The sequence below is a fragment of the Pleurodeles waltl genome, chromosome 8, assembly GCF_031143425.1.
Source record: "Pleurodeles waltl isolate 20211129_DDA chromosome 8, aPleWal1.hap1.20221129, whole genome shotgun sequence".
NCBI classification, from domain to species: domain Eukaryota; kingdom Metazoa; phylum Chordata; class Amphibia; order Caudata; family Salamandridae; genus Pleurodeles; species Pleurodeles waltl.
In genome coordinates, this window is record NC_090447.1 from 1287466743 (window position 1) to 1287488676 (window position 21934).

The window sequence follows — 21934 nt, forward strand, 5'->3', positions numbered from 1 at the left end:
TTACTGCAACTCCCACAATTTTCCACTGACAATTTTCAGCAGGTCAAACCTGCTGAAATTAGTCAACAGAAAATGTTCAGAAAAGTGGTATACATGCGGAATTTGGTGTAGTAAATACCGCATCTGCATATTATGTCTAATCTACAGAGCCATAACTTGGAATACAATATTTTTACTCCTCCCCAGGGTATCCACATTTGACGGGTGTGGTAAAGCACCTTACTGCATTCTGACCAATCCATAACAAGGATCAAAGGACACTAAATAAAACTGATGAAAATTTCACAAGGATATAAAACTCGAGGGTAAAGCCTTGTGGGCAGAGTAGAACCCGATTACTCATAATTCATTGGAAAAGTATAAACTTAGCCATGAACTAATATGGACCGTCATCCATTCCACGCCTTGCAATATTTGAAAGTTGAAAAGGGGACCTTTTAAGCTTGCAAATAGTGTCATAGGCCCAGTACCCTAAGCCAACCAATGTTTCTAAAGTGGGTTTTCAAATGTTACCACTGCTCCAAGGTAACTCATTGACTGAGACAAAACGTCCTGTGTTACTTTTGTAGATGTAACTGAATTGATGTGTCATCAGAAATAGTTTGCCTCGTTAAAACACTGGAATGCAAAAGAGAGCAACCATTAGCATGAACAATAGGCCTCCCCTTGGGAAGTTGTGCACGGCCTCCAACCAACATGAGGAAAGGAGGTACGGAGGGGCAGAAAGTAGGAACCGATCCTCCTCTCTGTTGCGTCTAAGATAATTAATAATTGGACTCTTACCATAGTCCAATCCAAAAAGATTGTCCCAGATATATCTTCCCGGCCTACAAACAAGAGAAGTTAATTCTATAGAAAGTCAAAAAAGGTTCCCACGTTCTCTGGCGTTTTACCTGGCCTTTACTACAATCAAGGTCAGAAATTCTCTTCACTGACAATAGCCAATCAGTATGGGTAGGAGGGAAACTTGATATCCACTTAGTACATATTTTCCATTGTGCTATCAATATTAATTAAAAGAAAAGATGTGCCACGGGTTTTGCCAATTTATCATGTATGTTTCCCCCAGGATCCTCACATAGCCCAAATATAATCTTTGGTAGACTCATTTCTACTTGTCTATTTATAATGGATAAAATCATCTTGCCCACTTTTTCCCAAAAAGTTTTGTTTCCCGGACATCGCCACCAAAAATGTATGCCATCTACACCCTCTAGGCCTCACTGTAGGCAGTTGCTCTTCTTTTGAAGGCCTATTTTCACTAGCCTTCTGGAGTCCAGTAAACCCTGTACAGTGTGAACAAGTGATTCCTCCTCAAGGATGTGGGTTTCACCACATACCAACGTATCTTCATAGATGGCTGCAAAAAATGAAGAAGGTCAAGATTTCCACCCCTATACAGGTGATGGAATAGAGGCATCCTCGGCCTGTATTAGTACTCAATACAATCTTGAAACTTCTTTCTTTAACCGCTGGACACCTATAATTTCACCTTCCCAATCTGTAACAAGCCTGGCCTTGGGCTCTTCTTGTACACAGGATTTAATTTGTATATATTTAAATCTAGTTAACTTAGCATTTGTCACATCAGATCACAGAACCTCTGGTAACTATTTGTCCCCGTCGTACAATTCCTCCCTCTATCAGTGGGGTAGCTAGGGCATCTTCTAAACATATTGGTATAACGGGTGAATCCCAAATTGGGGCCAGCTCACTATAATATGGGATTCCCAACCTCGTTCTCAGTGCAAACCATATCCTGCAAGCGGTATTAATAACTTTTAATCTTACTTCTTTGTAGTATATGGGATGGCCAAATTTATAAAGAAAATGCGTACCCTGCTCCTTTTAGTGCCCGTAACTGTGAGGGACTGTATTCTTTGGAAATTAGTGGTCTAATGTTTTTCAGTTAGAATGCCCAGTAATAAAGCTGAAATTCTGGAAGTGATTCCGCCATCTAGCTTCTTTTTCCTCAATTGTTTCCAGGCTATTCTTGGATATTTATATGACCATATGAAACTGAATACTTCCCCTGCAAGTTCCGTAACCTGTCAGCTTTAAAAAAATAAGGGGAGAGTATTAAAGATGAAAGTGAATTTTGGGAGTATCACCATTTTTATTAAATTCCTTCTACCTAAAATAGAGAGTTGGAGGTGCGACCATCGAGTGAGGAGCCTTTTTGTTTCCCTGAAAAGATTTATAAAAAATCACATGGGCCATCTCTGCCAAGTTTTTGACCACTTTTACCCAAAGGTAATGCATTTCATCTTTCTCTAGTCTACTGTCTTTTTGTCCATTCCAAGTCATCACCTCAGGTTTATCGGTATTGACTGAGTAGCCAGAAATTTCCCCAAACCCTACTATGATTTCAAACAGTGCCGGGGAAGAACTCTGAGGATCTTGTGTATAAACCAGGAGGTCATGTGTATATAAGGCTTCCTTCAGGACCCATCCTTGGTATTGAAAGGGTGTTATTCTCTGATCTAATCTGATTCTCCTAGCCAAAGGTTCAATATATAGATTGAAGAGAAGGAGGAGAGGGGACATCCCTGTCCTGCTCCTCGTTCAATTTTAAGCTGTGGAGATAAGGAGCCATTAACCAGAACCCTGGCTGTGGGTGCTTTATAAATAGCTTTGATTGCCTTAAGAAAATTGTCTCCTAAATTATTATGTTCCATCACTATCTGCAGGTTTATCCTGTCAAACGCTTTTGCCGCATCAATTGTTAAAAAGGTAAGAGGAAGATTAGTAACAGTAGCAATATCAATTGCAGAAACCAAATCGTGGACCAGATCACCTAAGTGCCAATTTTTCATAAAACCTTTCTGGTTGTTATGCACTAGATCACCAATCACATTGTCTGGTCTCCTAGCAAGTACTTGTGTAAAATGTTTGTAATCGTTATTAAGCAGTGAGATGGGCCTATATGACTCACATCTCCTACCATCTTTCTGTGGCTTTAATATTAAAGTTATAATGGCTTCATTCCATGAAAGCGGAACCTTGGTAGACTCTATGAATATCAAGTTCATCAACTGAGTTAAAACTGCCACAAACTCTTTTTTTTTTTTTAGAAGTTTGTATAATTCGTCCGGGTTCCCATCTAGGCCCGAGGGCTTCCCGTTTTTCAACCTGGCAATAACATTTTCTACCTCACTGCATTGGAAACGTTGATTAAGTACCTGATTCTTATTTGGTTGTAGCCTAGGGAGGGTATCTCCCCTCAACCAGTTCTCAATCGCCCCCGTCGGTGCCACAGTGTGCTCCTTATATAATTCTGAGAAGAATTTAACAACTGCTCCTTCAATATCATGATCTTCTGAAGACACCCTGCCCGACTCATCCATCACCCTACTTCTAATGATATTTCTATTATTGACAGACCTGGTTTTCGAAACTAGTAGCCTCCTGGATCCTTCATCATATTCAAAATGCCCACATTTACTGGCTTCCCATTTGCTTCTCACAATTGATTCCAGGAAAACCTTAAGTGTGTTTCTAGCTTCCTGAATTTGATTCTGTAAGTCAGCCTGTGTTGTTGCATCCTAGAGGTGTCCATCCGAGCTTGAAGTTTGCGGAGGTTACCCTCCCAGGTCTCTATTATGGCTTTGGTTCTCTTAGACCTGTAAGCTGCATAGCTAATCAGTTTCCCGCGAATAAAAGCCTCACATGCTTCCCAAACTGTGGTTATCGATGCTGAACCCAAATTGTTCTAAAAAAAAGTCCTTGGAATCTCTTCTCAACATTTGTACAATCTCTTCCATCCTCAGAAGAGATCTATCGAGTGTCCATCTGGAATATGCCCGTGAGCCAGTGAGGACTATTTCTAGCTGTACAGCAGAGTGATCCGAAAGATGACATGGCTGGTGAGAAACTCCACCTAGTTTGTTTCGAAGTCTTCCATTTATAAAAAAAAAAAAAAAAAAAATTCTAGATGCGTAACCATATTTTTTGTTCCAAAAGGTAAGCTTCTTAGTGTGCCCCATTCTAATTCGCCATTGGTCCAACAGGCCAACATTCTTTATTATGTTATAGAGACAGTTCCTCATTTTAATTGTGCTAACAGTAGGTCTGGGGGTGGATCTATCTAGAATAGGATTGAGCAAAACATTGAAGTCCCATTCAACTATTATCTTGTTCTTAGCTTTGTCTGTTAATTGCTCATATAGATCCATAACTGGACCAGGGTCATCCACGTTGGGTCCATAATAAAAGACCAGAGTGTACTCAACCCCATCTAGCTTGATATTCGCCAATACCCATCTCCCCCGAGGGTCCGCACTTACATCAGTCAAACGACTTTGAATCCTGTTTTTCACAATTCTTGCCACCCCTTTCACATTGCAAAATTGTTTAGAACAGGCAAACTGAGAGATCCAGTTTTGTGTCTTAGGAATATTCATCCACTCCTCATATCTTAAATGTGTCTCCTGCAGGAGAAAAATATGGCTGTCGGGTAGTCTTAAAAATTCAAGGATTTTTTTCCCCAGCTGCTTACTCTGAGACCATTTACATTCCAGGTAAGAATTTTAAGATTAGAAACGACTTCGGGCCACGTCATCCTTTTCTGATTCAGGTAGCTGTCTCCTGTTTAACCCCAAAATTATATTACAGGGAGTGCAGAATTATTAGGCAAGTTGTATTTTTGAGGATTAATTTTATTATTGAACAACAACCATGTTCTCAATGAACCCAAAAAACTCATTAATATCAAAGCTGAATATTTTTGGAAGTAGTTTTTAGTTTGTTTTTAGTTTTAGCTATGTTAGGGGGATATCTGTGTGTGCAGGTGACTATCACTGTGCATAATTATTAGGCAACTTAACAAAAAAAAATATATACCCATTTCAATTATTTATTATTACCAGTGAAACCAATATAACATCTCAACATTCACAAATATACATTTCTGACATTCAAAAACAAAACAAAAACAAATCAGTGACCAATATAGCCACCTTTCTTTGCATGGACACTCAAAAGCCTGCCATCCATGGATTCTCTCAGTGTTTTGATCTGTTCACCATCAACATTGCGTGCAGCAGCAACCACAGCCTCCCAGACACTGTTCAGAGAGGTGTACTGTTTTCCCTCCTTGTAAATCTCACATTTGATGATGGACCACAGGTTCTCAATGGGGTTCAGATCAGGTGAACAAGGAGGCCATGTCATTAGATTTCCTTCTTTTATACCCTTTCTTGCCAGCCACGCTGTGGAGTACTTGGACGCGTGTGATGGAGCATTGTCCTGCATGAAAATCATGTTTTTCTTGAAGGATGCAGACTTCTTCCTGTACCACTGCTCGAAGAAGGTGTCTTCCAGGAACTGGCAGTAGGACTGGGAGTTGAGCTTGACTCCATCCTCAACCCGAAAAGGCCCCACAAGCTCATCTTTGATGATACCAGCCCAAACCAGTACTCCACCTCCACCTTGCTGGCGTCTGAGTCGGACTGGAGCTCTCTGCCCTTTACCAATCCAGCCACGGGCCCATCCATCTGGCCCATCAAGACTCACTCTCATTTCATCAGTCCATAAAACCTTAGAAAAATCAGTCTTGAGATATTTCTTGGCCCAGTCTTGACGTTTCAGCTTGTGTGTCTTGTTCAGTGGTGGTCGTCTTTCACCCTTTTTTACCTTGGCCATGTCTCTGAGTATTGCACACCTTGTGCTTTTGGGCACTCCAGTGATGTTGCAGCTCTGAAATATGGCCAAACTGGTGGCAAGTGGCATCGTGGCAGCTGCACGCTTGACTTTTCTCAGTTCATGGGCAGTTATTTTGCGCCTTGGTTTTTCCACACGCTTCTTGCGACCCTGTTGACTATTTTGAATGAAACGCTTGATTGTTCGATGATCACGCTTCAGAAGCTTTGCAATTTTAAGAGTGCTGCATCCCTCTGCAAGATATCTCACTATTTTTGACTTTTCTGAGCCTGTCAAGTCCTTCTTTTGACCCATTTTGCCAAAGGAAAGGAAGTTGCCTAATAATTATGCACACCTGATATAGGGTGTTGATGTCATTAGACCACACCCCTTCTCATTACAGAGATGCACATCACCTAATATGCTTAATTGGTAGTAGGCTTTCAAGCCTATACAGCTTGGAGTAAGACAACATGCATAAAGAGGATGATGTGGTCAAAATACTCATTTGCCTAATAATTCTGCACTCCCTGTAAAGTGTGAAGCCTGCTAACTCTCCTTTTTTATCTGTTCAATGAGTGCCATAACTTCTTGGGGATCTCTCATATTGTACATTTTATTCCTCCACATTACCCTCAGGGTAGCTGGAAACCTCAGTTGTGGGGTGGCACCAACGTGTTTAAGCTCCTGCATATACTTCACCAGCTCCCATTGTCTATCTTGCGTCATCCTAGACATGTCGGACCTTACTTTAAAAGACCAACCATCATGCTTAAAGCCCTGTACTTTGTGAGCCTCTGTAAGAATCTGCTCCTTCACTCGGTATGAGGCAAAGTTAACCAAGACCTTCCTGGGTTTATCCCTTTTGGGATTCCTCCTGAAAGGATCCAGATGAACTCTCTGTATTTCCAGGTCGAGGTCAGTGGCGGCTACCATGGAAATATGTTCTTTAATTAGGGCTATAATAAGGCCTTTAATACTGTCTTGTTACATTCCCTCCGGAATATTCAAAAATCTAAGGTTATTCCACCTACCGTGGTTCTCCAATGACTCTAGTTTATCTCTCCGATATTTCTCATTTTGTTTTAAGGCTTGAAGTTCTTGCCTATTAGCCTCAACCTAAGTCTGCAGCACACCAATAGTAGATTCCATAGCCCCTAATCTGTCCGTCAGATTAGTTATTTTTGCATCAAGACTATCGCAGACTCCTTGAATTTTAGCCTGATTAGACTCCGATATTGCAAACTTGTCTCTCATCTCTCTCAATATGGATTGAAGCAAAGAGTCAATCTGCTCCTGTACCTTAAAAAAGGACCTAAGCGAGGGAGTGATTTTGATTTTCTTAGTAGTAAGTTTGCTATATATCTCAGATTTCTCTCATTTTTTTAGTTAGTAGGGCTTTAATATTTTGGGTAGGTGCCCCCCCTCACAGAGTGTTGCTGATATCGGTAATAATGTGGGGGGATTACCTTTAATAGCTCACTTGTTCTTGGACCCAGTATCTGCCAGCACGTTAGATGTAACTGGCGGGGGCCCAAATATTCTGAACTGGGACTAGAAGGAAGTAATGTTTGCCCCTGCTGCTGTGTCCTGGCCCCAGGCCTCAATGGGCGCCTGGGGGTCATGCAGGATTGTTCCACCAGGGCAACCTGGTGAATGGACAAACAATTCTAGCTGAAGCTGGCAAAGCCTCAGGTGAAGGTAGGCTCTGAGGGTAGCCTTCCACCCAGCTCCAGCTTCCAGCCGGGAAAATGGCAGGAAAATGCCGGAGGAGAACCTGTGCTGACTCTGCTCTAGCCGCCCCGGTAGAATAGTCTGGCCGCCGCCCCTCTGTTCCGGCGGATTAACCGGGCTGCCTGGAGCCAACGAGAGAAGAACGAGGAAGAGAGGCATAGCACTGTCTCAGCGTGCCTGGTGGGATCCCCTTGCCATGGGGCACCCATCAGGCGTAGGCGCTCTCCAGCATGGCGTGAATCCACAGAAGGCCGCTGAAGAGGTAGGAGAGCCGTCAATGCGCAAGCTATCGGAGGGCAGGGAATCGTGGTCAGCACAGCTAGCTGACTGCCATGTTCCCCCCCTGCAAACAGCCAGTATTTCAAGTTAATAAACAACATGATAAACAAACTAAACAAGCATTGGCATAGCCAATAGATCTTGCCTTTGGGACCTTGTAAGTATTTAGCAATGCAGCACATTATCCTGGGTGCTCCAACATCTACTGTTCGTGTTATTTTTGAACAACTGGTATTCTGAACTCACGTATCTGAAAGTGCATTAATACGCGAACATGACAGCCCGTGGTGGAAGTGCTGCTGTGTGTGACCAGTGGGGTGGGAGGACATGGATGCTGATAAAGGGACTGGCGCTGGGCCATGATGTTCTCTGTAGATCTGAGCTCCTGCATTCTGAAAGCTGAAGGGAGCCAGAGGGTGAGAGAGGGAGGGAGGGAGGAAAGGAGGGTGCTCAATAACTGTGATTGCAGGCTGCAGTGGGGAATGAATCGGCGGGTGGGGGAGGTTAAAAACAATTGAATAGCAAGTGGGGGTGACCAAAACGGCCCAGAAATGAGGGTTTTAGTATGATGGAGATGTGGCAGTGGTGGGTTTAAAAACAACTGAGAGTGGAAGGAGGGCGGTTATGAAGAAAACTGTCTGTAAACTAAAACTGGTAAAATATTGGCAGCTGAAGTGGCCGCGTAGCGAATGATCTCGCTGTGACACAAGACAAAAGAAATGGAAAAGAAAGTGAAATACCTGCTGCACCATAATGCTGCGTTTTTCCTCCATAAACTTAGCAGATGCCCGGCCTAAACGATCTGCCCAAAGCACGCATCAATTATGGATGATGGTGTGCATGCATGAGAGCCAGCTGGACATGAGGGTGGAGGGGGCGACACTGTGGCATGATCTCTCTGAATTTGCTCGCTTCTCAGCCCGCTGCCTGCCAAGCTTGCAGCTTTGAGGTGTCAACTGTGTGAGTGGAGCATACGTGAGCAATAGCGCACAGGCGGAGTGCTTACAGCAAACTGTTCAAATGAAACAGGGAGAAAATGAATGAAGTTGTGTAAAGAAACGTGAAACATGAATTCAGAGGAACATTATGTGAGCTGTGAGGAGAAAGTGGAAGGAAAAAAAGTAGTACGCAGAAACTAAAACATATGGCTGATAGCTAAAGGGTCCATGTAGCAAGGGCAGTCTCCATGGTGGAACAAGACAGCTAAAAGGCGGGACAAATGTAAGAAAATCACCAAAGAAACAAGAGGACTTTCGAAAGGCAGACGCTTGAACCAGTGATAAGCTATGGGCGTGGTCAAAGCCCACAGAGAGATTACAGCCTGTTGAGAAACAGCCCATGCGCTCTGCCTTGGCTCAATGTAACAAAATAAAAAGCACTCTTCAAACTAGCTTTCCCACTAAAGACAGAGAATAGTTTTTAGGTGGAAGTAAGCCATACATGCAGTGCCTCTGGGCAGTCACTAATAGTAAAAGGACCCAGGAAGTAAAGTGGGCTGATCTAGTGCCCTATGTCGGACGCTATGATGGGCCAAAACAATATGTGACCAACATACCAAAGCATGAAGTCCTTTGTCGAAAATCCCATCTAAGTCAGTATATTATGTATAATTTTTTTTGGGGGGGAAAAAGAGTACTCTTATGAGACATTTAAAGGTGTCTCAAAGGGCCAGACCTAAAAATGTTTGTGTGACGTGAGGGAGTGCCACCTGCTTCATTGTGCCACACTGAAAGAAACTCCCATCATAATCTCTGTATCAGGAGAACTAGCATTATTTAACTAGTCAGCAAGGAGATCTTGTATGCACTAACTAATATCTCACTATAATTCTTATGGCAGACTATGCCCATCATTCATAACAGTTTTTTTTTGTCATTTTATGCAATGCGAGGTCACTTCCTCAAATTATTTTCCAGTGGAATGTTTTGTTGCATTTGTTATGCAGCACTTTAACCATTTATGTGAATGAGATACCTTCATTAATTTAGGCAAGGAATGCTGCTAGCAATTTTCTTTTTCCACATTAACTTCGTGCATTTACCTGGAAAGCTCCAGGCTCTTTGCTCTAGGGGTTGGAAACTGGCAAACCCTGTCCTGCCAGGCACATTGCCACCTGTGGAAAAGAGCATGTGTTTGGCCAGGATTAAACCTGAGCAAGTTTTGGGGCAGGATTAAAACTGAGCAAGTGCCCATCAGTCCATTCCTCTACCCTCCTAGGCGACCTCAGGAGAAACCTAGGCTCACGAGGACTAGCCTGGGCTACATCTGAAAGTCGCCTTTAGTACTGAATGAGGAATAACCAGCCTCACTAGAGAGGACAGAGGGTCTCTGGGATATTGCCCAGGATCATGGTAGTGCACTGACCTTAAGAGACATGGTGTTTTTATAGAATGTGTTGCCTCTAGACCTTTTGTCTGACAATAAAATGTTAATTGTTTCATGAAAGCAAGTATTTGACCAATCACCTTATTGCAGTCACTGTTTGTAGTTTTAGTCTTGTTCCTGTTTATGCTTCATAACTGCCTTCCCCTTGAAGAGCCTTGGACTACTTGACCGCGCTACCACAAAGAATTACAGAGTTGACCTAGTTACTCAGAATCCATAATATTCCCGCCCCCCTGATACTCCTCCGAAAAATAAAATTGTAGTCCAGAGATTTTCACAACTCAAAAGGATGATGAACTGAGTGATGAAACTTTTTTCAAACATTCACTGCCAGTCTTAGAGCTGGGTTAAATCCATAGTTCTTTTGCTCACCATGCCACCCCAGTTTGGACCCAGCCATATGCAAATCAGTCTTAACCCTGCTCCCAGTGGGAACAGTCCAGCCTGAACTGCCAGGCCTGGTCCTCCCTGGACCAGAAACAAGCATCCTGGGACCGGTTTCGGTGTTGCTGTGTTCACCCTAAGTGGCTAGGGTATGCCCAGACGTGAGTCCCTTGCTCACCGTGCCACTGGATTCAAGATAGCCTGACTGATGAGGGTTGATATCCCAAAACCAGTCCCAGGATACTTGTTTCCAGTCCACAAAGAACCTGGCCTTGCAGTTCAGGCTGGACTGTTCCTAGGGGCAAAAGGGTCAAGTATGATTTCCATATGGCTGGGTCCAAACTAAGGTGGCATGGTGAGCAAAAGAACAATGGATTTAACGCAGATCTATGACTGGGGATGAGCGTTTTAAAAGTTTCAGTTCTCCATCCATCATCTTGTTGTGTTGCTATGGTCCAGAGATTTTCATTATTTCATTTGTGTTTTTGGATCCTTAGAGAAGTAATTTAGCTTGGGTAGACACTGCTGATGTGGGCCACATTTTTCTGGATGACATTTTTAAAAATGGCGGATGTGTTGCAATGATGATGATGTAATATTTTAGGAAAAATAAGACCTATATACTTCATTTTGATGTGTTGGGGATCAAGTAGTCTTATAGAGACAGAATATAACTCCTCAGAGCAACCCTTCTTCCATTTTCCATAATGTCGCCTTAATGAAGGAAGAAGAGACATATATAGAAATGAAACAAATAATAATGTTTTTTAATCATTTTATGTATACACCAAACAGTGTTTATGATCTGAATATGAAAAAAAGTATGTTTATCACTTCTGTTTTAGACACATTTTCATAGTTCACTTTATTTGTTTTGGAAATCACTCATGGTACATTTGCAGAATGTTGAACATTTGAGGAGAGCATATATACAGGGACATCTTTTTGTAGTACAGGTATTGCAAGGACATGTACATATAACTTCTGTGGGTAGAGTAGAGACTTTAGACATTTTGTAGTTTTTAGCACCCCATCAATATGTTCCCAACCAAATTCACACTGATCTTTCTCTACATATACATGATCCAAAACATTTACACATCCTCCTATCAAGTAGAACACTTTTTTAATGGGTCCAGGTACAGAAAATGTAGTCAGTTGAAGAGGGAGACTGATCTCTTGAGCTCACTGTACCGAAAATTGTCAAATGTGTGACAGTCATACCTCAATTTCCTCATGCACAAGGTATTTTTCTACGTCTTTGAAGTCACATTCTTTTTGTGTCTCAGCAGATCCTTTTAGAAACGTCACCGGTTCAGCACTTAAACCTCCAAGCTTTGTTTCAGTTTTGCTCATAGTGTTATCACCCGTATGAATATGTGCCTTGAGAAGAGCACTCAGCATCTCTCGTGTGGTGAATCAAATTTAGTTTTTATTGGGTCTCAGGAGTTTTGTTTTAGTCCATTTATTTTATTATTTCTTTTAAGATGGCTGCCATTGTTTATAGTTTATATAAATGTTTTGATTTGCATTATCTGATAGAGACTTCTAGCTGCAGATTTCTTACCTTTAAATTTCCCTGGAGTCAGCTTCGAATCAGGAATTTTTTCTGAGCAATACCCTGTGCGCACAGCTGGGTGGTGTCGTTCGGATCCGCGTGCATCGTTCGGCTCCGCGTTCTGGTGCTGGCGCCATTGGAGCCATCTGTGATGTCACGTCGTCTATAAAGGCACCACCCCAGCGCGCGTACATCAGTTATTTTCCTTCTGCGCGGGTTAAGCGCAGGTCTGGGATCGAGCTACCCTCTGCCTTTCTTGGCAGGCTTTTTTGACCTTTTTGTCAAAGTTGTTTTCCGTCTGTGCGAGATGTCCTCGTTGTCGACGGGGTTCAGGCAATGTGGTGCATGCCAGCGCGCCATGTCAGTGACGGACCCCCACCAGGCATGTCTCTGGTGCCTTGACTGAGACCATGACTCAAAGTTGTGTTCTAACTGCCGGGCCATGGCCTCGAAAGCTTTGAGAGAGCGGTCTCTGAAGCTCATGGCGACCCTGCAGTCGACATCGGTTGGCGTGACTCCTAGGAGGTCACAGTCCCCCTCGAGGAGGAGGTTGCGGACCGCTCCGGGAGCCCCAAGTCCTCATCTTTACACTCGAGGTCCTTGGGGCACTCGGGGAAGAGGCACAATAAGAAGAAGTCCAAGAGGACTTTGACTTTGCTATGCCTGCCGGTTGACGAGGCGACTTGGGAATGTTGACGTTCCACGCACGATTCTGCAGAACTGATGCTAGGGCTGACTTCGCATCTCCCCCCACCCCCCTGTAACCCTGTCCCCCCCTCCCAATCCGGGAGCCGGAGCATCCCTCACTCAATTTAAAGAATTTTACAAAGCCATGTGCTTCGTATTTGAGCGGGCTGCCCTCACTGGTGAGTGTTCGGGTGCCGCGGGTTTGGTAGGGGCCCCATCGGGTTCGTCGCCGGCGGCTTCGGCCTCGGTGCCATTGGGGACCCAGGATCTGATATCGGATCCGGATCGACGCCGGTCCCACAGAGTCGGCCTCCTCCGGCGTCGGTCCCGGCATCAACGCTCCCCCCCCACCGCCAGCACCCACCAGTGGTGCGAGCCCCATCCTCATTCCTGATGATCCGGAACGATGTCGTATGATGCCAACTTCGATGGCACCAACAGGGCCCAGATCAGTGCCTGAGGCTTATTTCGATCAGCCAGGAACAGGTGAGGAATGGGAACGGTGTGAGGACCCTTTAGAATATGGATTGGAGCAGGCCTGGTATGAGTAGACACAGTGCACTGGATACTTCTCCAGATACTGGCATGCTCTCACCTCGTTCCGTAGCTAGGGAGTAGGGAGCTTCATACGCCATGGTGGTATGTAGAGCTGCCAAGGTTTTGGACCTAGAGTTGTCTACGGTGCCGGTCAGGACTTAACCTTCTGACAGAAGTCCTTTAGCCAGGGACTTTCCACATTGGAACTGATATTACCCTTCAACGAAGCGCTCACTGATGTCCTGTTTGGGACGTGGTCCAAACCCAGCACAGGGGCTCCTGTAAATGGGACAATCGTCCGCCGCCATTGACAAGCTCCTACTGAGCTTAGTTTACTCACCCAGCATCCCACTCCGGAGAGCTTGTGGTCCAGGCCTCCACTTCCCATGGTGCCTTCCCTTCCGCTCCCCAGGGTAGGGAATCCAAGAGGCTGGATCAGCTTGCTAAGAAAGTGTTTTCTTCCTCCAGCCTGGCATTGAGGTCCGTAAACAACACAAGTATGGTCCGATTTTCCCATACTTCATGGGATACGGTGGCACAGGTGCTGCCCCAGGCCCCGGAGGGGATACGGGACAACCACACTCAAGCCGTCAAAGATGGAAGAGATGCAGCCAAGTTTACAATTTGGGCAGGCCAATTTCATCAACAGTGGCTTGTCGATGCTACGCCTGGCTTCGAACGTCCAGCTTTACGGGGGATGTCCAGACAAACCTTATGGACATGCCTTTTGATGGCTCTTGCCTTTTTGGAGAAAAGGTAGACTCCGCGCTTGAGCGGTTCAAGGACTCTTGAGTCACCCCAGATCCTTGGGCCTCTCGCGCCAGCTTGTCAGCAGTGTGCCTTTTACCCCTTTCGAGGCTTCGGAAGGGGTGGGGTACTGCACCACCCTCCAATCAGCTACCGTCCTCCATCTCAGCATCCAGTGCGAGGACGAGCCGTGGTACCTTTAGACCCAGAGGGTCTAGCCAGAGGCCGGCCACCACCCAGCCCCGCTCCTTCACAGCGCCCAAGTCCTCCTAGTGTGGGTCTGAAAGACCACATGCATCCGGTTGGAGGGAGGATTCAATTTTATCTCCCTCACTGGCAGTCTATAACATTGGACAAATGGGTCTTGAAGATCATACAGAAGGGCTATTCCCTCCCCTTCCAGTCTTTCCCTCCCTCTATGCCTCTATTAAAAGAACGGCTGATGGAGGATCACTTAATTTTTCTCCATGAGAAAGTTATGGCTTTCTTGGCCAAGGGAGCTACAGAAAGGGTCTTGATGTCAGAAGTAGGCAGTGATTGTTATTCTCACTACCTTCTGATTCCCAAAACGAACAAGGGTCTTCGCCCCATTCTCGATTTGCAGGACGTCAATCTCTTCCTCAAAAAGGAGAAATTCAAGATGCTCACTCTTGCTCAGGTCTTGTCTGCCCTAGACCAAGGAGACTGGATGGTAGTGTTGGACTTGCAGAATGCGTATTTTCACATTCCCATCCTGCCTGCCCGCAGACGCTACTTGCGGTTCAATGTGGGCAGCAAGCACTTTCAGTTTACCTTGCTCCCCTTTGGTCTCACCAGTGCCCCTCGGTTGATGGCGGTGGTAGTCATCTGCGCAGGTTGGGGGTTTCAGTCTTCCCCTACCTCGACGACTGGCTGTTGAAGGCTCCTGCACCCCAGGCTCTTGTCACCCACCTTCGGACTACGGCGGACCTCTTGCATTTGCTGGGGTTCACTATAAATGTGCCGACGTCACACCTGACTCCCTCTCAGAAACTCCCTTTCATCTGAGCCGTTCTGGGCACAGTGCTGTTTTGGGATTATACTCCCGAGCAGTGAGTCCAGGATATTCAGGTTATGATACTGATGTTTCGGCCTCTATCCTGGATTTCCGTGAGACGGTGAGGCTGTTGGGACTCATGGCCTTCTGCATCCTGTTGATCAAGCATGCCAGGTGGCATATGAGGGCTCTGCAGTGGGACTTGAAGTTCCAGTGGGCGCAGCATCGGTTCAGATCCCGGAGGGAACTATAAAAGACCTGCAGTGGTGGTTAGTGAACTGCGATTGAGTCAGAGGCAGATTCCTCTCCCTTCCCTCGTCAGATCTCACAGTAGTGGATATCAGAAGTCTCTGGTCTCCAGCAAAATCCAGACTCCACATCAACTTACTGGAGCTCCGGGTGATCCGACTGGCATTGAAAGCATTTATTCCTGTTGTAAAAGGGAAGATAGTGCAGGTGTTCATGGGCAACACCACCACAATGTGGTACTGCAACAAGCAAGGTGGTGTTGGGTCGTGGATCCTTTGTCAAGAGGCTCTGCGTTTCTGGACATGGCTGGAACAGCAGGACATAACTCTGATGGTTCAACACCTGGCAGGTTCTCTGAATGACAGGGCGGATGAACTCCGCTATCGGTGCCTAGCTGATCACAAATGGTTTCTCCACCCCGAGGTGACGCAAGGCCTCTTTCAGCAGTGGGGAGAGCCTTGGTTAGATCTGTTTGCCTCAGCAGAGAAAGCGCAATGTCAGCAGTATTGCGTGTTGGAGTTTCCAAGATGGCAATCACTCGGCTACGCTTTTCAGCGCGAGTGGAATTCAGGCCTCCTGTATGCTTTTCTGCCCATACCATTTCTGCCCAGAGTTCCCAAGAAGATCAAGAATGACCAGGCCCAAGTAATTTTAGTGGCTCCGGATTGGGCACTGAGAGTCTGGTATCCCGAGCTTCTGCAATTGAGCATTGATCCTCCGATCAGGCTGCCCCTTCGGGAGGATCTTCAGTCGCAGCAGCAGGGGAGGGTTCTCTACCCGAACCTATCAACTCTGCGCCTTCATGCGTGGATATTAAGCAGCGGCAGTTGATGCCTTTTATCCTTCCTCCTGAAGTCTGTAAGTTATTTTGGCAGCCAGGCGTCCTTCCACTAAAACGGTGTATGCCTGCTGTTGGAAACGGTTTGTATATTATTGTACAGAAAGATCTATTGATCCTCTTTTTGCTTCTCTTTCTGAAATCCTTCTCTTTATACTGTCCCTTGCCCAGTAGGATTCTGCCTTGGGTACTCTCAAGGGCTATCTTTCTGCTTTATCGGCATTCCGTCGGCTGTGTGATCAGCCTTCACTTTTCAGTCTCCCATTGTACATAGATTCCTCAATGGTCTTGTACATATATATTCCCCTATGCCCTTTGTTATTCCCCAATGGGACTTAAATCTGGTCCTCACATTTCTTATGTGTGTACCCTTCAAGCCTATACACAACTGTCCTCTCTGACTGCTCACCATCAAGACAGCCTTCTTAGTGGCAATAACATCTGCCAGAAGGGTGAGTAAGATGCAGACTCTTTCATCCAAGCCACCGTATCTCACCATGTTTTCAGACATGGTGTTTCTCAGAACTCGTGCCTCTTTCTCCCCAAGGTGGTGACTCCATTTCATCTGGATCAGAACATTACCCTGCCCACCTTTTTTGCCCCACCGCATCCCTCTAAAGAACAGGAGCAACTCCGCCGACTGGACCCAAAAAGAGCATTGCACTCTACCTTGACTGCACAAAAGAGTTCTTAGGGGATGACCAACTCTTTGTGGGGTACGTGGGAGCAAAGACGGGTCGGGCAGTGCAGAAACAAACAATTTCGTGCTGGGCCATTCTCCGCAGTAAGATCTGCTACGCATTGGCCAAGAAGCAACCTCCTGAGGGCTCTTTCTACCAGGGACAAAGCTGCTACCACTGCGCTAGCTCGGGCGTACCAATCCTGGATATCTTTCAGGCAGCAACGTAGGCATCCTTGCACACGTTTGCATAACATTACTGCCTGGACAATCAGGTCTGGAGGGACGGACACTTTGCCCATTCGGTCCTACAGGATTTTTTAGTTTAAAGGAGACTTATCCGCAGCCCACCGCCAGGAGGTTATGGCTTGGGTATCTATTCAAAGGTAAGGAATCTGCAGGTAGAAGTCTCTAACAGGTGAACAAGTTACTTTCCTTTGGTAACGCATTATCTGGTAGAGACTATCTAGGTGCAGATTCCTTTCACCCACCCATGCCTCCCCGCTATGCAGATATGTCCAGTAGACTTAGTGTTTATCCCCTTTTAGGGCCCTAGTTTTGCACAGACAAACTGTTGGTTCTACCCATGACTGCGCTTCTGGTGTGGAAGTTCTTGGTTAAACAAAAACTGACATACGCGCTCCGGGGTGGTGCATTTATAGATGACCGTGATGTTACAGACGACTCCAACGATGCTGACGATACCATGCGGAGCCGAACGACGCTCGTGGATCCGATCGACTCCACCCAACAGCGCATGCAAGGTATTGCACAGCAAAAAATTCTGAATTTGAAGCTGACGCCAGGGAATTCAAAGGTAAGGAATCTGCAGCTAGATAGAGTCTCTACCTGATAATGCATTACTGAAGGTAAGTAACTTGCTCATCAGTACCCCTCTGTGAAGGCTTCATTATCAGCGACATTATCAGTGATGTATGTAGGTATTAACATCATGTCCCTTTCTCACTTATGTGTGATAGGAACATAACTTACACTTGTTGAGGTTTGTTTATATAACTGCCACCATAGGTCTGCCTCCTTATCAGTTGTTTGAGCACATACCTGCATCAGGGATTCTACATGATCTGTATAAATACATCTCACACGGACAAGGTCATTAGAGGGATTTCTTCAGATGCCATCTACACTGCATGTTACCTTGCTGTAGAACTCAGCCTTTGTGTCACCACATAGTCTGACCTAGAGACCTCATTCCAAAGTACCAAGGGTTTAGGGGGGTGCTTCTGATGGACTTGGTGCTGGCAGATTACGTTTATCATACTTCGCTCTCATTAGGTTAGAGATTAGGTTCTCTTCCCTAGTCATTTTATGTCTCATGTTTATTGTAAGATGGTAGGGGGTTTTGTATTCACAACTCTCATCTTCACCATTATGCTTCTTTCACTGTTCATTATCCTAATCATTGCAGCTCATAAATTGTATTGTAGGTTGCAGTCTTTTCTATAAATAAATTGAAAACTCTCCTGCATCTCCGTCATTGCCTGTGTGTGACTGAGACTTGTTACTAACGTGAGAAAAGGATAACTTTGGTTCCACCACGACTTCCCTGAGAGGTCCTATCTAGAGTCCATGCGTAATGCTGCCGGAAAAAACCTTTTAGTGTATGGGGTTTTTGGTGAGGCTCAGCTTGTGAGTCAGGGGGGTTGGGCTGACATTTGCAACTTGTTGTAGGAGTGACTCAGTCACCTACAAACAAAAGTACTGTCATCCCTAAACCAGCAGTCTTCCATAGGAGCAAGAGTCGAACTACGAGATGGCGCCCAACGGGGGCCAAGTGGGTGAAGTTTCTTGTACAGAATATGAAGCAGGATTAAGTGTCTTTTCTCGCCTGTTCTATAACTTATCCATAATTCTGAAAATCCTTGACGTATGACGATTTCAAGAAATCTGAGTAGCACAATAATAACATCTGTGTCATTTGACTATAAAATTGCTCGATAGGAACCATTTCGAACAGACCACTCAACATGTGGCACAACACGAAGGTCAGATCCCTCCAATTTGCTGTTAAGTTCTTCAACAACATGGCCTGTACCTTTTAAATATCTCTCTTTGCCTGATTCTCTCATATTCTTTGACAGATAGTTCAAGTTAACTGTCAAAGACAATGTGCAGTTCTTGCAAGATGCACACTGACTTTGATACCTGTAGAACAGTGTGAATGACCTCTCCTAAGTTTTACATGGATGAAATCTTGACCATTCCCAATTGTGACATATGGTCCACAACAACAGCAGTTTTCAATGAGGACCCCTTTTCAAATTGAAATTCTTCAGTTGAAAGTTTTTTCAAGCTCTTGTACGAGGTTGTGCTTCACTGGTTTGGTTGCAGCATCGCCATCAAATAATACGTTTGATAATGCAGTAGAATGTCCTTGATAAAGTCACTCCTTTCTTTGGCTACATCCATCTCTCTATGTGCTTCCAAAAGTTGTCTTTGTAACCTGTTTTGTAGTGGCTGGTTGGACGAAACTCCTACTACATCAATTAAAGCGTGGACATGTAGCTTTAGTGATTAGGTCAAACAGCTTTTTCTTTTTTTCAATACAAATCTCTTCTGCTTCAGTTCTGCTTATAGTTTTGATCCATTTTCCAGGATATCTAGTAGAAGTGTCTTTATATCGTTATCCGCATATTGTATGGTCACAATGTTGTGTAGTTGCACAGGCTCCTTGCATTTGTTGGCAAGGCAGTTGGGTTATAAGTTTGCAGTGTTGTTTGTTTATGCTACAGCTGACACAGCTTCTTTTCCAGCAGCTTCTTCACTGGTACAGTCTTGAAAAAGCACCATGGCAGTATCATGTGTGCTAGTTGTTCCAGACAAAGAAGAGCTGTCGTCAAAATTATCTAGAGCATCAATTGTAAATCCTTTCCTGATAACGTGACTTGTAAGTGGTGTGCTGTCGAATTCGCAAGACTTTACAGCAAGAGCTGCTAACAAGTTCCTGCTCCGTACTGTGTCATTATAACTTGTTGATACACCAATCCTATTCATTGAAGTGATTACCTCTCTACTTTTGCTCTTGTCATAGATTGCATGGGCAGTCATCATGTGTAACGGAGTTTTCTTTTTGCCGTGGTGTAATTAATAAAACATGATTTGGAAAAGACAGTATATTTGCACAGTGTAAGCCTGTCAAGGCACGAGATTGTCTTCCACTTCTTCGCTTATATCTTCAAAACCATCATCAATGTTGTTGACTTCTGTTCCAAACTCAAGAACTTTAGTTTGTAACAGTTTTGCTTTGCTGACATTAAACAAAGATGTAAAAATTGTTAAGACAACATCAGGCATTCTTGTAGACTTCCACAATGTATTGAGCTCTGGGGCATCACAAAATTTGTCATTAAGTCCAAAATCTAAATTTTTAAGTATGCTTCTTAAAATAGTGCCTGCTGATTTTACTGCAACCTTGACATTATGGCAGAAAGAACTGAGAACACAGTAAGTGGCTCATTCTTTTTTTTAGACTGACAAAAACGAATTCTATCATTGTACATTCTTACCAGAAAAATCTTAATTTCATTATTATGGATCAATACATTTTCATCAGTGTTGACCATTATTTCTCTGATCTCACTAATTGTGAACCCATAGCCAGTACTTAAGATTGGCTTTAAAACTTAATTTGCTTTTTCAAAGAGTGCAAACTCAACTGAAGGTTGGCTGTTACGTTGCTGCTCGGAGCTCATTGTACATTCATATTTTCTAATGTATGCTCTCTTGCAGTTCGGGTGGGCATACATATCTGCTGTAAATACATTGATCTCAATGTTTAGATCAGCTACTCGGCTGAAAATGTCATTTTAGAAGAAACTAGATGCTGATATGTTTGCCCTTTGACACTCATATACTCTGTACTTTGTTCTTTCGTCGATCTGTTTGGCCCTTGTTCTGGCTATCTCAGAGATAACACATTGAAGATCCTGTGCTTTCTGATCAGTTGTTGGAGGTGGACGAGGGTTAGCCATCGATCTTCCAAGTGGATGGGCAATGGGTTTGGTTGTTGTTGCTTTCTCAGAAGAATCCGATTCTTTTTGTGATTTACTGGTTTCTGCTATTTTTTGACAATTATTTTCAGGCTTTTTTCCATTGTATCCGGCTTGTAGCATTTGTTGATACAGTGATAAAATATTTGATCCTCTTCACCCATCAGTTTCAATCTTTTGTTAACTTTGTCTTGCCGTATTTCTGCAGCATCTCAAACTCTCTTCTGGCCAGCCGTTGATGTTCGCTTTTCATTTGGATTAGTTAAGTATATGACACATTTTTCTTTGTTAAGGGAGTTCTCTGTTGTTAATTACAAAACCTCTTTGTCATGAGGTAAAGATCTTCTCCTACTACCTGCTTCACTCGTGTTTACGAATTTGAATCAATGGAAAACCTCAAACAAAAACAATATTAAAATAAATTACCAACATGATGGCTAAAACACATCATTATAGAGCTGCCATTTTGTAAAATGTCAGATGGGTTCCTCTGAGGAGTTATTTTCTGTCTCTGTAAGACTACTTGACCCCAAAACATATCTTTTGACACCAAAGTGAAGTATATAGGTCTCATAATTATGAAATATTACATCATCACTGCAACACTTACACTGTTTTTAAAAATGTAATCCAGAAATAATCGCCCCGATTAGCAATGTCTACCTAAGCTAAGTTATTTCTCTAATGATACAAAAACAGAAATCAAAAATGAAAATCTCAACAATTGTTTTATGGAGATATATCAGTGGGCCATGACTATAGGAGGTGTGGCATTGGGACAGCAGGAATAAAAATTGCCACAGCGCCCACGATTGGGCCCAGTCACCCCTTTTTACCCCATGGCCCTCTGACAGGGGTTCTGATGATACATTTTATGATTGTGCAGTGCTTCTGGTTATGCTGATGTTGTCATAAATCATCACAAATGCCATGCTTTGTTCTGTCCTCTCCTATTTTGGCTTTTCATGGAGGTCTAAAAGGAGAGGTAATTTGGGGAATTTTACCAGCCACTCAGTGACCTTTTGGACTCAGCAACAAACGCCTCCTGAGGTTTCCCACATTCATGATTGGCTTGCTCAGTTTCACTGCTACACCTGTAAATAACATTTTTTTTAAAAGAAACAGTAGGCCCTTACTTCCCATTAACCAAAGTACAAGTTTATTTATTTATTTGCTAGGTACAATACAAAGA

At 44.1% G+C, this 21934-nt stretch overlaps 1 protein-coding gene across 1 annotated transcript in view; it reads left to right on the forward strand.

The window, feature by feature from the left end:
• The window catches only part of MIPEP (mitochondrial intermediate peptidase), a 700113-nt gene that overhangs the window by 175185 nt on the left and 502994 nt on the right, over nt 1–21934 (forward strand). The window lies entirely within an intron of this gene.